Source organism: Maniola jurtina, chromosome 2 (assembly GCF_905333055.1).
Source record: "Maniola jurtina chromosome 2, ilManJurt1.1, whole genome shotgun sequence".
Classification (NCBI taxonomy): Eukaryota; Metazoa; Arthropoda; class Insecta; order Lepidoptera; family Nymphalidae; genus Maniola; species Maniola jurtina.
Window position 1 is genome coordinate 8028834 of NC_060030.1, and position 17708 is coordinate 8046541.

Sequence of the window (17708 nt, forward strand, 5' to 3'; positions counted from 1 at the left end):
TTATTAATAAATAACTGAGACTTTAGTGAATGTAAATTTAGAAATCACCTCTATTGTTTACGTCGATGAAATCCATATTTATAGTAGGTATAAATAAGTATTAAAGATGCGTAAGTGTGTTACCGATTAACCGATTTTGACGTTAACCGATTTTTTGGCTTTTCGCGGCACATCCATTTTCCCGATTTTAACGTTATTGTTACAGAAGGATATACACGCTTTCGCATAATGTAACATTAGTATGGATTATAAATAATATAACTCAAATTTAAAAAACCCCCGACACAAACACCTCTATAAGAAAACTAGAAAGGAGCTGATAACTTTCAAACGGCTGAACCGATTTTCTTGGATTATAGGTAAGAACACCAAAAAAATTAAATTAAAATCAGTTCATTCGTTTAGGAGCTACAATGCCGCAGACAGCTACACAGATACACACGTCAAACTTATAACACCCCTCTTTTTGGGCTAGGGGTTAATAAAAAAGAAAGTAGATAGACCTATTATGACGATTGGATTACTATATACCTAAGAAAGTAACAAGATAAAGTTAAACAAATACTGCCTGCGAACTGCCGATAGATAGCGATGGATATAGTTAAATCTTTTTCCTGTAGCTCAGTGAATTTTGACAATATACTATATTTATATTTACGAACTTAGATTTTTTTCCTCTTTCGTTTGATATTCCACTCGATATGATAGCAAAAAAAAATTTGAGGCCCCTACTTATTTGGATGTAACATCCGTCTGGTCGATTTTTCCGTATAAAATCTAGCCTATGTCACCGGGACTATGATAACGAATTGATTAACACCTCATTTATCAAAATCGGCTCAGTAGTTTAGGCGCTATGGTGGAAAACACATAAATACAAACCTAAATAGGCTGCTAAAATCATAACCCTCCCTTTTGGCTTTGCCGTAGTCGGGTAAAAAGAAGTCCGTTGCTTATAGAAATACGTGATAAGGCACTGAAATGTAAAAGTCCAGTACAAAGTTACCGTTAGAGGGCGACACTTCGAAGAATATTGCGTTGCATCGTTTTTCATTACCTATCACGTAGGGCTGACAATTCTCCCTTCCATTCATCAATAATACAAGTGTAAATTAAAATTTATAACACCCCCGACAAGTGAAGGTTACAGTAGTAACTAGAAAAGGGTTGATAACTTTCAAATGGCTGAACCGATTTTCTTGGATTATAGCTAAGAACACTCTCGATCAAACCACCTTTCAAACAAAAAATCTAAATTAAAATCGGTTCATTAGTTTAGGAGCTACGATGCCACAGACAGATACACAGATACACATGTCAAACTAATAACACCCCTCTTTTTGGGTTGGGGGTTAAAGAGAGAGAACTCTAATTTTCGGGTAGATTACGTCAAGATTTATGATGAGTTAAGTAGCTCAATTATAAATTCGCCGTTACTAACTCGTAAGCATATATTATATGTCTATCTATACGCTATATATGTACTGTATGACAAAATTACTTTCGAAAAAATTACATTTGCGGTCGATGTAATGAATAGTAATCAAAATTGTGTAAATTAAAAATTTATAACAACCCCGACAAGTGAAGGTTACAGTAACTAGAAAAGAGCTGGTAACTTTCAAACGGCTGAACCCATTTTCTTGAATTATAGCTAAGAACACTCTCGATCAAGCCACCTTTCAAACAAAAAAAAACTAAATTAAAATCAGTTCATTAGTTACTACGATACGATACGCTACGATGCCACAGACAGATACACAGATAAACAGATACACACGTCAAACTTATAACACCCCTGGTCGGGGGTTAATAAAATATGCAGGTCTATAATGCTGTCATCCTTTACTCAAAACGACTTTATGCAGTAAACCAACTGCAAAAAGTCGTTTTTAAGTTAATCGCCAAAAACTTGGGAATTTTTCAAAAACGAATGTTCAATTAACAAAAAAAACGTTACGTTATCAGTTTTTATAAATTCCTATGTCTTTTGGCGATATCATCTGATACTATTTTTTATAGTTAACCGCTTTTAGATATAAGACTGTAGAATGGAGCCTTGTATTTTTATGAAAAAACTAAGGACGAGCCATAAGCCCGTGACTTCGCCCGACTTTTACCCTTTTAGGGGTTGAATTTTCAAAAATTCTTTCTTAGCGGATGTCTACGTCATAATAGCTAGATGCATGCCGAACTTCAACCCGATCAGTCCAGTACTTTGAACTGTGCGTTGATCGTCATTCAGTCAGCTTTTGCTTTTATGTATACAGATTACCCCTATAAACTGACAACCCTTCGAAGCGAGTCTCGTCAGAGGCTCAACAAAAAATATGTTTGCTCCCACACTACATGTTCTGTCCGACAACGTACGGTTACATTCTTGTTAAATCCTTGTAGATACATAATATAAAAGTGTATATGCCTAATATATCTTTGAAACATTCTTTGTACCGTTGCAGCAATAAATTTATTACATTTCTTTGTGCAAATATCTACACTCCGCAGTTTTTAAAGCCTTAAAGCCAAAGATAGGGACGAAAGTCCCTATCTTCTACTACGGTGTTTCGCCGTAGATACTACTATGTAGCTTATTCCCGCGACTTCGTCCGCGTGGACCACACTAATTTCAAACCCCTATTTTACCCCCTTAGGGGTTGAACTTTCAAAAGTCCTTTCTTAGCGGATGTCTAAGTCATGATAGCTATCTGCAGGCCTAATTTCAGCCTAATCCGTCCAGTAGTTTGAGCTGTGCGTTAATAGATCAGTCAGTTAGTCAGTCAGTCAGTCAGCTTTTCCTTTTATTTATATAGATTAGTCCATCGTGTACCTATGTTATGCGATGCAGATCTTAATGATCCATGTTTGTCCTTCGTGGACAATAATCCCCTGTCTGTGTAGGATATAAAATATGCAGTTCCCATAGAGATCTCAAAAAATATTTCGAGTGACATAGGCTACTTTTATCCTGGAAAATAAAAGAGTTTCCACAAGATTTAAAAAATCTAAATCCACGGATACAAAGTCGCGATCATCATCTAACTATAAATTATGTATCTTTAATGTTTACCTAATTTGTTACTTGTACAAGTGTAAATTAAAAATTTATAACACCCCCCACAAGTGAATGTGACAGTAACAAGAAAAGAGCTGATAACTTTCAAACGGCTGAACTGATTTTTTTTGGATAGAATTCTTTCGATCGATATTTGAAAGGTGGCTTACCTTTCAAACATCGATCTAAAAAAAAAAAACTAAATTAAAATCAGTTCATTAGTTTAGGAGCTACGATGCCACAGATAGATACACACGTCAAACTTATAACACCCCACTTTTGAAAAAAAAAGAAAAAGGGTCTGGGATTAAAAATTGACTTGTATTAATATCGAAAATCAATTATCTCGATATGAACTTCCCCTTAGTGATAAACGACAAGGGCGGGGCATACGCTACTGCAGTGCACCAACTAGGTACATATTTCTAATTTACATCAGTCGAGGAGTGACTAGTTCCACCAGTGTAAAGCTAGGCTTAAATTAACGTTGTATGTACGTGCTTTCCAATCGATAAACTATTCAAGTAAAGTATCTATGCATACCTATTAATCTATACTAATAAATAATATTATTACAAATGCGAAAGCGTGTCTGTCTGCTACCTTTTCACGGCGGATTCACAAAAACCTAAATCCGTGCGGACAGGCATGTAAGCTAGTTTAAATATATGCAAGGAAAAGGTGACTGACTGACTGATCTATCAGAGCATACTTCAAACCACTGGAAGGATCGAGATGAAATTTGGAATAGGTACAGATACTACCTATTATAGATACCTATAGCATAGGCAACGGTTAAGAAAGGGTTCTTAAAAAAAACTCCTAGAAAATGGGGTAAAATGTACTTTGTACGATAATCGAACAGTATAAAAGTACCGGAGAGTAACTTAAATACCAATTTTCATGGATATATCTTGGATATATATGAAAATTGGTGAACATACTTTTTTTTTAAATAGCAGGCAGGACAATCTTTGATTTAAAAGTAATTTGGTTCAAATCTGCCAATTTTGGCAAAGCGGGTCAGATCATACGCGTTTACCTTTATTATATTTCATATCCTAAGTAAGTAACTTCATAGATGTAAGAAATGGAATAGAATAGTGTACTTAGTAGTGTCTTCTGCATGTAGTATAGAATATACCAACAACTCTTCTACGGAAAAGCTCAAACAACGTAAAGAAAAGATCGCACTTTATCCCAAACTGATTAAGGTCTATACTCTAACTTCACGCGTAGCAGATTAATATTAATTAAATCTCCAAACTAAGCCAATTTTATCACACACCAAAACGATAGTCGTAAATTATCTTAATTATAACAGTACGAAAGTGTTTTTTTTAATTAACTATAAAGATGGATATTAACATAACTGTATTCGTACCGGTTATTATATTGGTATAGGTTCACACATCTACTAATCACAATTTACTCAAGTTGGTAAGCATAAGCAAATGTAACCCATTAGAGTGGAATTTTGTTTGAACTAAATAGAATATTATGTACTTGTATGTGCAAATAGCTAAATACTCTCTCATAAGCGGGGCAGCCAACTAGTCAATAAGTCAAGAAAGGGACGAGCGTGCGAATAGGGTCGAACGCGCTATTGTAACAACGTCTCGCTCTTTGCCTCTTCGCGACATGTATTTCTTGTACATTTCTGCATAAATATGTTCACATGAATGCCACTAGTACGAGATCAAGGCCCTTCTCACCGCTTCCGCCTCTTACACGAGGAATCTATGCGTCGAAACGCGTCCGGCGGGCTCGCAGAGCCATAGCCGCATTATTGCGATTTCGCAGGCTTTCCAACTAACTATTTAATTACCTGCACAGACGCGCCGATGCTTATTAACTTCAAAAGACTTGCAATTTTAATCGGTAGGAAATATAAAGCACAGTTTTTTTAGGTGTTGAAATAAATGTTGGCACACAAAACGGGATCCGATGACCTCATAAGAAAGCTTAGAGCCACTACGCGCGCGATGGAGAGAGCTATGCTTGGAGTTGCTCTACGTTATCAAATCAGAAATGAGGAAGTAAATCCGCATTAGAACCAGAGTAACCGACTTAGCTTAAGCGTTGCGAAGCTAAAGTGGCAATTGGCAGGCCTGATAGTTCGAAAAACCGATAGTCTTTGGGGTCTAAGGTGCTAGAAAACGTAGCGTTGGAAGACCCCCTCCAGTAGGTAAACGATATCAAAGGGGTCGCAGGGAGCCGCTGAAATCAGGCGACGCAAGACCTTGGCGTGAGAAGATATCTATTTTCAGCTGTGGACGTTTATCGTTTGATAATGATGAGGAATGACGATGATGATATACAAAACGAGATATCGATACCATCGTCGTGACGGATGCTTACGATTGTAACGAGTGGGTGAAAGTACCATCGGATAGATACACGCATAAATTTAATAACAGTATAAGATGTATTGGATTGCGGAGACAAGGTCTGCGATGCAGGGCCAATCGGCGCGGGCACGCGGTACCGTTAGCGGGCAAAGCTCGCCGCATGCCGCCAACTCTGGCGACACGATCAGGCCACTAAGTCGAGATAATCTATAAATTATGTCAGTTAATATTAAAATTTCGATAGTAGACACAAAAGATAACGGCGGTTTCTTTATTGGTGACAGGTTTGCGCTCGACTAGGTACAGTTTCAATTAAAAGTAACTGATGAAAATAAGATGGTAGAGTTATGGCACTTCAAAAGACCATTACTTCTAAACAGTTTCTAAATAACACCGTATTGAATCGTTGTTATTTGGCAGTGGAGTTGTAACTAATCGCAGCTGAGGCCTCTCACCACAAAAGCTTTTTGCCCAAACCGGATAATTCATACATATACTAATATCTACTATTTGCATAGTACGCTAGATATGCTATGCCATACATAAATGACAGTCTTTTGTGTGCCAATTTATATAGTCATAGATTTCTCATCGCTAATGCTTAGTTCCGAATATACGTTCACATGACCCTCACTTCTGCTATCAGTGCCAAAATGTCGATAATAATAATCAAGTAGCTTCAAATTCACTTCGTCAATCGCAGATTCAGCGAACCTACTAGGTATGTAATTAGTATTATGAATTATGACGTACGTACCTATAGCGGGATTATTTTACAAAAAATATTCCAGTATATAATAAAGTCCTGTTATTAAATTTCACATTAATTCTGATTAAGAGATATGCCTAAGTTATAATACCAACTCGTAAAAAACTAATAAAGTTCACATAAAATCAGTCTAAGGGTAAGGGCTAACCTTAACTTTCAATACAGAGTCGTCTACCTTGAATTATTAAATCGTAAACTGCATCGTATTATTTAGCGCACAGGGCAAACAAGTTCAAAAATAAAGTAAAAGACTCGCAAAATGGTGTTGTCCTAGAATAAGACCTCGCGAACCACTTCTTGGTAAACCATCACAAGTAATACTAAAGTGTTTCACGTACGCACATAGAATATGCCAATACTAGGTAACTGAAAAGGCATTCCGTTAGAGAGAATATCAGTATGTGACCTCGACTGTTGTATCTATGTCGCGTCTAGAATGACTTGCACCTTGGTTCAACTTATGAGAACGACCTTGTGTAAATCTTAGCCCATTATGACCTATTATAGGAGTAAAAGAGTAAACTGTTCCTGTCCAGGTATTACTTTAGAAAACTTACTACTTCTAGACGATGAAAAATAATAACCAAAATTTCTTTAGCTTGGAATTCAGTAAACTATAAAAACTGTCTGTGCGTCATTTTCTTAATTACTGAGGGTCAGTGACCTTTTGTTATTAATCACATACTGGTAAGAGCTTTCTTGGGATTATAATGCGAATGGATTGCCAGATCTTTTAGTAAAGTTTACCACAAAGTAAGTTGTATTTTATTGAAACAGGTTTAGTAAAATCAGATGCACTCTACGTCTAGATGAAGCTTTTAATGAAGTAAATATTTAATTTAATACAATACTAGCTTCCAGTGGCGAAAGGTCCATGTAACCCGATTCCCATCGGCTTCCCTTTAAGAATTGGCATATTATGTACGCACTTACTACTTAGTGACAAATGTACGGCAAAAGTTCGATTATCATGCAGGCTACCAAAGTAAATGATACTACCGTACTGTGTACGTTTATTTGACGCCTAAAAATTTATAACAGTGTCAGGGAAAATTATCATCAATAGAAAAAAGCTTCGATAACCCGTAAACATACCGGCTTGCTGCTTAGCATTCCATCTCTTTCATTTCCCTAGGAAGCGAGCAAAGTCTGTCTCGCTCTGCGGTGGCCAATATGGAACCACCAATTAAATGTGGCCCCGGAACGAATACGAATTCGCCTCTCTGACAGGTCAGATAAATATGGTTCATAAGCCGATGCAAACCGGCTTATCGTACCTTAAAATTAAATATTTTATTTACACTGCTATTTTAACAGGTACCTGCTACATACTACTTTTCTGTTTTTAAGGGTGATTTAATACAATCGTTTACCTACGTGAAACATACATGCGTGCTTGAATTTAAAGTTTAGTGATTGTTTGATTTTGATAATATAACAAATTGAAGTTAGCGATTTTTAATAACTAATAAGTGTAAGTTAACGGTATTTTGTTTCAGTTTGTTTAGTGTATGTGTTAAACTAAAGACTAAAATTGTTATAGTTTTCAATTCCATATGGGTTAAGGGTGTATTTAATAAAGCAAGCAAGGATGTATATCACAGCTATATTAAAAGTTTTTTTTTCAAAGCGACCGAGGTTTTCAAAATATCAGTGCTTTTTTTTTTTTTTTTTTTTTTCTTTAAATCTGGCTTTACTCTGATTAGCCAATGTCAAGTTTGTAGTTATTTTCAAGTTATTGAATCTATACAAGTATGGACTCCGTCTGCGCCGGCGCCCGCCGACATACGCGCGGCGCCCCTTTAGAGCGTTTCTCAGTCAGTACCACCACCAAAAAACACCAACTAACACAAAAACCATCCACTCTTAACAAAATAAAACACTCCAAACAAGCATAGCACGCGCGCCAGCAAACGCCATCACAGACGAAGTCCCAGTGCTTTTTATATTGTTAATGGTAAAATTGGGTCTTTAATCACCATAGAAACATCAGTGACGGCGGTGCTGATATTCTGTTAGGTTAGAACTTTTTTTGCTCCGGCTTCCCTTTTTCAGATCTGCACCCTTCGCCACTGCTAGCTTCAACGGGTAAGTACATCGATAGGTATGTAATCCGAATAAAAAGACTGAAAACTTTTTAAAAAAGGATATCTCGGAATTATTGAAAAGGCACAAAGTGTTGAAAAACCAAGCAATTACATGAAACAATATTGTTTTCGCGAACAATCAATTATATTAAGCTGTCACTTATAAACAGGCTGGTATAGATGCTAATGTCGATATTGTAGTGTCCAATATGCATCACGTTTTCTCTTTCGAAAATCAGAATGTGGGTCACAATCACAACGGAACATTATTACTTACTTTGGTTATCTCGAATGAGAATTTACGTACTCTAACCAACATCGTAACCGCAAAAAAAATACGGAAAAATACTCGTAATATAATTAACCTTAATATAACCGTTAATTTTATATTTTGGGCAAGTTAGTATTATCATGATTTTTTTTTTTTTCAAAAAAGCTCTCCATTCGGAAAATTAAAAAGCAATATAATATCTACTTAAAGTTAAAAAAGAGCATTTATTTAAATTTATTGATATTGCTTTGTTAAGATATTTTATTTGATGTTATTTTCAACAGTTAAACTACCTAACTGTTAAGAAATTGGCGGCTATGGTTTGTTACGTACAGTTGTATTATGTGTAATTTACTTGTGTTTATTTCCCCGATTTTTACGCAAAATATTTTCACTCAGAAATACATACCTGCATTTTATTTCTGCATAATATAAAGTTCCTAGGTACCTACTTATATTGATGATATCGTAGGTCCTCAAAAAAATAGTAGGTAGTTCTATGATGACATATGAAAAATATAATTTTCATGGTTTCTGAAGATGAGTGCCCATATAAGTTTACTAAAAATACCTACTAAAAAGCAATGGGTGCCATTTAAAAAAAAATATGACTTGTTTGTACTCGAACAATTTTGAACTTTCGATGAAAACTCATATCCCTTAATGTCAAGGTAAACCGTATTTTTAGGTTATAGGGATATCTTGTAGTTTATTTAGCGAATGAAAACAAAAGAAAGAGAAAAATAAACACCGATGGCTAGTATGTGGCTAGTGATGATAGATAGTTATGAGAAAAAACATTAAAAAAATCTATTAGGAGATAGAATACTGCTAAAAATCACTGAACATAATATTATTAAATTGTGGTGATTTAAACCCCTAAATATTAAGGTGTCTAAATTATTTTACTTTGGAAGTCACTTTCCCGTCCACCCTGTATAAAAGCTCGAATATCTGACAGTAAGGAGAACTAGTAACTTTTAAATATCGAATCGAATAAACCTTTACGATTGTTGTTTTGTTCCTATGTACCTGCTTGCTTCCTTATAATAAGAACAACTTTATATCATTCTGATTTTCATGACCGAAACAAAAAGACAATAAGAATAATTTGCTTCCGCGTATTTTAATGTGAAACACTCTATAATATTATTTCAACTTCTCAATAGGAACTAGTCTATACTGGTTTTACCTGACCACTGAATTTATAATAGGCTCTATAATGGGCTAAGACGTCGGTCTTCTAGTCGAGAGGTTCGGTGTTCGATCCCGGGCACGCACTTCTAACTTTTCAGAGTTGTGTGCGTTTTAAATACCTACCTAATTAAATCTCACTTGCTCTAGCAGTGAAGAAAAACATCATGGCCACCGCAATTTGGAGATAAAAGAAATAAAACTATTAAATCTAAAATGCGGTAAGTTTGCAGAAACAATCAATTTGGATTAAATATGTATAACCGTGAGGAAACCTGCATGCCCGAAAGTTTTCCATAATGTCCTCAGTAAAGTCTGTCAATCCGCATTGGCCAGTGAGCATGGGTAAGAGAAGGATTAAGATTGCAGGCTATAGGTATATAGTCCGCCACGCTGACCAAGTGCCGATTGGCAAACTTCACACACCTTTGAGGAGAACTCTCAGGCATGCACATTTGTTTTATTCTGCATATATATATATATATATATATATATATATATATTGATTGATTCTGCAAAGTTACCGCATTTTAGATTTAAATGTTTTATTTCTTTTATCTCCAAATTGCGGTTCCAAATTGGTTTCAGTTCGTTATATAACTGAAGTGGAAATCCCTGACGCTATAAAGATTTAATTCGAATGCAATTTGGCACTGATCGCGGTTGAAGCACTAGACTTATGCAATAGAGCCACCAGTAAACCAACTAGTGTAAACTGACCACGGCTTAGCTAGGTTCTGTAATACTACTTAGTTTCTGTCACATTATATACCTAATACATTCTACAAAGTGATATATCATATACATTAGGAACTAAAACCACCTAAATATAATTTCTATATACACATATGTTCCATGTCTCATGTGTATAATCTGTTTGAAACAGTAGGTAGGTATTATAAAAAATCTTCAACTACTTCAAATTTCGTTTTAGATAGGATATTGATCTTAGGAATTTTATAATATTATGTACAGTATGACCTGCTCGCGTGCCAGAAGTTGCTCATAGTGCAGTTTTGTTAAAAACAGCACAAATAACTTTTGGAATATTCCATTTTTGTATTATCGCATTCTATATTTAATATACACTTTTTAAATATTTTTCTCAAAATTACCACCATATTATATTTACAGTAGACATGAAAATTGATTACAAATCCTTTTAATAAGTACCTTTGTTTAAAATTGTAGTTAAAATTATGAAATCAAAATCTTTTTAATTGTTGATATACGTAGGCAAATAAGGTCAGTAGGTAGTTTTAATAAGTACTTAACACTATTTTATGCCGTTACATAGGCGTAAAAAGAGCCTTAAAACTAGGTATAGGTATCAAGATGTTTTCCAATATAATCTCATAAAAAATTATCGAAACATTGAAAATAGGCCTTTGTTAACAGATTTCTTCTAGACATACATATAATAAAATTGTAGAAAAGTGGTGTTTGTACAATGGAAATATATAAAAAAAAAGTAGCAGGGGTTGTTATTATATCGATGCCGAACCCGAAATTGTAATTAATTTTTTTTTGTCTGTTTGTCTATTTGTCTGTGTGTTTGTGCACGCTTATATCAGAAACGGCTTATTCGATTTAGATACGGTTTTCACTAATATATTTTAGTAAGCTTCAAAAATTCAAGCTTTTAAATGTTAAGACATTTAGTGTTTATTTTATGTCAATCGGTTCATAAATAAAAAAGTTATGTCAATTTAAAGAATCACGGCGAACATTATGCTGCCCGAAAAGTCACTATTCCACGCGAACGAAGTCGCGGGCACAGCTAGTACAAAATAAATTTCGGTGAGCATTTCTTCCGGCTGTATCAAGTATGTACAGTTACAAAGTGGGTGTAGCACAGTAGTGATTAGAAATGTCAAGAGCTACATTTCACTCGATGTTAGACGTATACTATTACACCGTCGTCGCTTGTAAAAGCTTCATCTACGAGTAGTACCTGGTGATGTTTCAGCTATTTATAAAATTTGTTGGATGAACTAATGAGTTCATCCAATTTGGTGATGCTACTTTTAGATTTAAATTACTTTTAGATTAAATGTCTCGATGTTCACACAAAGAGGACAAAAATTCGAATAGTTACTAAAGTGTGATTGATGGAAGCATTGAATTGTTGTAAATTATGTAAAAACCTCAAAGATGGGAATTATGAAGTTTGTCCTAACAATAATTGTAGTCAGTTTTATGACATTAAAATATAATGTAACGATAGCACTACCTACCTACCTACCCTCTATAAAGTTGTAAATTAATAACTAACCTAATTTGGTGGGTATAGCGAAATCAACGAGAACAACATTACACTTGCAAGTCTAATCCTGAGATCTACTATAGAGCATACTATAGACTTTGCTCAGACTTAAGACAAAGTTAAAATAAGACAGATTTATATAGAGTAGGAAATTTGACTTACTATAAATCTCAGTCTAATACTAATACTCAATTATAAATACCTCCTAATTAAGAACAAATTATTATTAAGAGTAAAAAAAACTTCAAAGATCGTGAGAAAGTTAATGGGCTCATGATTAATATTCGTTTATTGGTAATGATCATTCACCTTTATAGCAATAAGTAATCGTTTGATATGTATATGAGTAACCTTAATAAGTGAAACGTATACCTCAACTGGTTTGCCAATTGAGCTATTGAACTACTTGTAATCTACTTTATTGAGAATCGGCGTTGTATGTCAAACATGCCTATAATAAAGTTCTTTCTATTTATAGTCCAGTAGATTATAATCGGAATACGAGTCAATATCTACTTTCTTTTCAACTCGAATAGATTTCTTACAAACCATTATCTTTTGCCGCAAGACTTATTTTATTTGACCCACAATTTTCGAACGATTCAAATTCAATAAGTTTTTCGAGAAACAATATCTGAATCTGACTGACCTATCTACCTCACAGTGTAAAAGATGGAATTAAAAAAACATTTACAGACCTAAAATCCAAATGAGGCAATTTCTAGAGTAGTCCTAGAAGTAGTTTTAAAGACTACAACTATAAGTAGGACATTCGATGTAATTGTATCAATTTCAGAAAGATTTGATTCCCCTCACTAGCATTCCTTTATAATATGGATAAGTAAGTTAGTAAGTACATAATTTTTTTCGAAGTGAATGTGATAGAGAAAATATTAGTTCTTTATCAATGTAGAGATAAAACAACAACAATCACGGGAAAGAAATAAAAGATACCCACGTTCATTACTCATCTTTCGGAGCCATGTACGAGTATCAACAATGACACGATGTTGCAGGTCACATTCATACATACTTTGCCTATTGTCCCATAGATCTTCATAATAGTTCATTATGTCTGTGGGCCATTTATCTGCTTGTTTGTCATAATAATCGATGGTCGAAATGTATCATACTCAAGTAGTTTTTTCTCATCTAAGTACCTACCTGCATTGTAGTACCTAGTTATAGTATATAGTAGTATAGTACAGTATCTATTTATGGAACATTTTAAATTCTCTATTTCCAAGTATCCAAGATTACATTTTTTTAATTCTTATGTCATAGTTGAAAAATTAAGTGCATACAATTTGGACTTAGCACAAAGCTGTTTTATCATCATTTACAAAATAATATACATACAAAATAACACGACCCGAAAAAATATAAAAAAATATACCCACGGTCTAAATCATTTTAGAGTCATGTAGCAATAATGATATTATGATGTTGCAGATGAAATTCGTTACATAGTTCATGTATGGATACGTATCGTAGATCTTTTCTGCCTGTATGTAGTATGGTATCATCACTTTACATTAGACGATTGTTGTTTCGTTGGATATGGTAAAAATAAGAAATGAGTTAAACATTATTGAATTCGTGTTATGTAGACAAGCGCTAATAGCCTAATATCCCGACCACACTATCCCCTTTTCGGAGCTATGTACGTTTTAAGTATCACTTGCTTTAACGTTGAAGAAAAACATCGCAAGGAAACCCGCATGCCCAAGACTTCTCCATAATGTTCTCATATCATAGGCGTACGGGGGAGTTTGGCCAAACCCTTCTCATTTTATGAGGAGACCAGTAGTCAATAGTGAACTGGCAATATGTTGAAAATGATTATTTAGACAGCTTACCTACGAATTGCTAAATACTTTCAACGCTATGTAAACAGTCACTAAGTATGTCAAGCATGCAAGTCTGCGAAACGAAATCAAATACATGTAACAGTAACATTCCAATGACCTGCAACTCTATTTCGCATTTCTAATTCTGATGATAAATACTACTGTTTTGTCCACCAAATGCGAGAATTGCCAATCTCTTTACTTAAATGTATTACGGATTTTTGTAAATGTTTAACATTTATAAATTTATTAATTTATAATCTTTTGTTAAGACAAAAGCATCTCTACAACGCACAGCAGTGTCCTTCCTTTAGTAGTAAAGAATTTTGCTCAAAGTAATAGAGGTATTCTAAGCTATCGGTAGGCGAGTGAGTCGCAAGAATTTCTTAGCTATACCTGTCCCTATCCGAGGGTCAAGAAAGTCAGTTGTCAATCATTTCACATGAAAACCAATTCTCAGTAGGGGTCAAAACAAATCTTAGTCTCGCCATTGCCGATGTGTGTAGGCACGTTTAACGGTATACGCTAAAGAGTTAACCAGTTCTATTTTCTAATCAATTGTAAAATCGGCCATATATCGTTAACTAGTAATTCAACTGTAAATATAGTTTTTCATTTTTTTTTTTTAGTTTTTCATCAACGGTAGCTCAGGTAGAATAGCGGTAGTTGTAAATTCATCCACGACTCTGATTAATAAAACCTCATACAGATTATAATCTTTCTTCAAATTTTAATAATTTATTCATTTGTCAACAAGGCAAATCCCGACTAAAGTTTGTAAAGTTTGAACTTTGTCTTGTTGACAAATGAATAAGTAATTAAATCAAAAATATTATAGCATTAATTACTAAGGTATTAATTAAATCAAAAATACCTATTTCCACTTGAAGACATGCCTAATTCTTTACATAAACAACGTCATTACTGTAGATTATACGTACGTAGCTACTCAGGTATTCTGGTATCAACTCCTTAAAAACAAATGATAAATTTAACCACAGTGTAATAAAAATAAAATAATTAAGTCTCAAGTTACATTAATTAAAGAACGATTTTAATCTGTATGAAATAAATTTTAAATTATTATAGTAAAATTCTTTTCAGGGCGCATGATATTATATGATATATTTTAATATTGTCCTACTTTACCTACTTATATTTACATGTTTATAAACTCAGAATTGTCTCCTGTTTCATTTGACATCCCACTCGATGCGATAATAATTAAATTCAGAGACACCCACTGTTGTGGATGTAACATCCACATACATACATACATGGACTGCTAAAATCATAACCCTTCGTTTTAGCTTTGCCGTAGTCGGGTAAAAAAGTACTACTTTCTATAGTAATTATTATTGTGATGTAAGCTGATGTCAATACTCGTGTGCACCATTGAGATTGGATAAGCCAATCTCAATGGTGCACACGTGTGTATTCCATAAATATCTTTGTTCAAACTGAATACATTTACCAGTTCAAAGCTCTATCAGGATAGTTCGCGTACACAGTCTATACGTGTCAAAGAGTTTACACAAAAGGTTGTATAGGCTGGTGCATTTTAAGGGTGAGAGGCAAGGGTGGAGGGGTGCAGTTGGCCGTTACCACCCTTAGTGCTGCTTGCCATTGTTACGTTAGTTTACTTGAAAATACAGAAAACTTTCCGTGTGTGTCACCGTTACGAATAAAATATTCTTTTCTTTCTACATAGTCTGTTGTCTCTGCATAACTGGTAAATATATCGTTTGTATGAAGTCACAATGGAAACGCTTTGTAACTTTGTACCAATGTAGATTAATTATATCAGCGCTACATAGGTGCGTTTCTGTAAAAACAAGGAAATGCAAATTCTTCATCATCAAGGCCTTATGAAACGCAAAACCATCCCCGTATCGATTCTTTTTATTACAAATGAAGCACCATTATATAATGCCAGCTTTCATCTTATTACAATCTAGCCTGTAGGTAGAAAGGCTAATCTGAATCCATACTAATAAATGCAAAAAATGTATCTGTCTGCTAGCTTGTCAGAGATAGGTAGCTTGCATCGTTAGAGAAGGCCATAGGCTACGAGTTCCCACGGGATTAAAAAACTAAATCCTAGCAGATGAAGTCACGGGCATCAAGTAATATTATTTAAGCTTAAACTGTTTGATTAATTTCTATATCAAATTAACATTCCAATAACTGTCCTTAAGGTAGATGCGACGGGTCTGCCGTTTTTGTATAAACCTGTGAGGATCATACTGCCATTGGCGCAATTAAAATGCCATAAGCCTATATTGTCGTATTAGCTTACGAATTGCGAAAAACCACATTAAATTTGAATTTCGCGGGCAGAGCCGTCTCATGCCCCTTAATTTATTCTAATAGGTAAGTAAGTAGGAACCTACTTAGAGTTTACTATAATTTTGTGACCACAGAGTATTATACTAACAATCATTATTTATAACAATCAAGACACATCAGTTTTTTTTATATGAAATATAAAGCATAATATGTAGTTAATAATATTATGTTCAACTGACATGAAAGAATCCTAATTTTTCTTATCACAAAAATAAGATATGATTTTGGAACCGCACCAAAAATGAGACTACCTACCAACAATTTCTTTGATTGCCAATTTATTTTACAATCGAAATTGTTATTAAAAAATATTTAAGTATTCGCGTGTAATTTTTATAGGTTGATTGACTAAAATTTACAACAATAGAGCCATCATAATATTTCTAGCAGTTTAATGTTTTCTTTGTGATTGTGTCGTGGTTAGTTTTTCTACCTATAGAAAATTTAAATAGGTACCATATAAATTCTAAACAGTTTTTGTTGAATACCTATGTATTTACCCAGGAACAGAACTAACATAAGTTCAGCATTATGTTACCCATTGGGTAATCTTACGAGTATATCCCTTCTTCGAATCAGAAGTGCAACGACCGTTCTGACCACTTCTGGGTGTCCGATATTAATAGTTTCTTGCTTTTATTTCCACGTCAATATTAATCAGTTACCCCCATTTTAACTTTCCTTACTTAAAGCTTGTAAACGGAAACATTTCACATATTTTATGGGTTTAATTTCCACCTGATTCTTACAATTGTAAACACGAGAAACATTAGTACTTAGCACGCTTCCGCTGTGAAGAAAAGACCCATTTCTAACCACTGCACAGCACCGGTTCTACTTTATATAAATGGATGTTATCAATTGCAGGCAGTGATTATTTCTGAGGTGAAAATGAACTTTCTCACACTGATGACTGCCGGCACTTTTACAACAAATAGGGCCTACTTTTTTATAATTGCTATTTGCCATTTGCAGTCCGGGCGGTTAAAACGCCTGTCTCATATTCCAAAGGTCGGGGGTTCGATCCCGGGCATGCACCTCTAACTCTTTCAAGAAATGTGCGTTTTAAGCAATTAAATATCTCTTGCTTTAAGGAAAACATCGTGAGAAAATCTACTAACTGAGAGTTCTCCATAATGTTCTCAAAGGTGTGTGAAGTCTTTCAACCCGTACCTACTTGGTTCAGCTTGATAGACTATGGACTATGGCCAAACCATTCTTTCTCCCTGCTCAGTAGAAGCTTTAGTTTTAAGCTTAGTATAGTTAGCGTAGCTTTAGTTTTAAGTTTACGTAATTAATTATCACCACTATAATATCATCTTACAAATCTAACAATTCTGACCATCAAATGGAGGAGGACCTACTTTGAATAAATGATTTTGAGTTTGAGTTTTGAGGTTAGTGGGCCGGCGGCGTTAGGTTGATCACATCGAAATAATTCATGATGATCATCATCAACATTTTGCTTGTCGATATTGAATGTTTTAAGTACCTAGGTAGTTTTGGTTCACTTTATGTT

General features: G+C 34.4%; 1 protein-coding gene across 1 annotated transcript in view; it reads right to left on the bottom strand.

Annotated features, from left to right (window-relative positions):
• Positions 1–17708, bottom strand: part of LOC123871819 — a 53831-nt gene that overhangs the window by 23769 nt on the left and 12354 nt on the right. The window lies entirely within an intron of this gene.